Here is a 970-nt window from a genome sequence, read left to right as displayed (position 1 = left end):
CCTAGCAGTGCGGCCAAAAGGGAGTTGGGGGTTATGATTGACCACAAGATGAACATGAACCACCAATGTGATGTCGCAGCAGGTAAAGCAAACCAAACTCTGGCTTGCATAGATGCTTCTCAAGCAAATCTCAGGATGTCATCCTCCCACTGTACTCAGCCTTAGTGAGGCCGCAGCTGGAGTACTGCATCCAATTCTGGACTCCACAATTCAAGAAGGATGTGGAGAAGCTTCAGAGAGTCCAGAGGCAAGCCACATGCATGACCAGAGGGCAAGAGAGGCTTATGGTGAGAGTCTGAGAGCCATGGGACTCTTCAGCCTGGAAAAGCACAGGCTCAGGGGTGACCTGGTGGCAACCTGTAAGTACATAAGGGGTGTGCATCAAGATCTGGGGGAACACCTGTTCACCAAAGTGCCCCAAGGGATGACAAGGTCCAATGGTCACAAACTTCTCCAAGACCATTTTAGGCTGGACATAAGGAAAAACTTCTTTACTGTCTGAGCTCCCAAGGCCTGGAATAGACTCTCTAGCAAGCACCTGCTCTGGACTCTTTTAAGAAACGTTTGGTTGCTTATTTTTCTGGGATCCTTTGACCCTAGCTGACTTCCTGCCACTGGGGCAGGGGGCTGGACCTGATGATCTTCTGAGATCCCTTCCAGCCCTAATGCCTATGAAACCTATGAAAATCCCACTCTTAGAGAGATTATATTTTTTTTCCAGTTTAGTGGCATTATTTCTTTGCAGCTGAAGGTGTAGGCTGCACTTTTTTTGGCCTTGTTTTATCCGTGGGGCCTGATTAATCACTGCTTTACTCCTGTTATAATCCTCTCCCTCATTACATCTGGTATATATCCCTTATGGCCACATCTAGACAAGCATGGCTGTGCGGTATGGGGTGTTGCAGACCTGTCTGCAGCACCACATACCACATATTTAGGCATTTCCCATGTGGGTTTGGGGGTTTTTTTT

This window comes from Gavialis gangeticus, unplaced genomic scaffold, assembly GCF_001723915.1.
Source record: "Gavialis gangeticus isolate Ggan-Ray unplaced genomic scaffold, GavGan_comp1, whole genome shotgun sequence".
Taxonomy (NCBI): Eukaryota; Metazoa; Chordata; order Crocodylia; family Gavialidae; genus Gavialis; species Gavialis gangeticus.
This window is presented reverse-complemented; position numbering follows the sequence as displayed.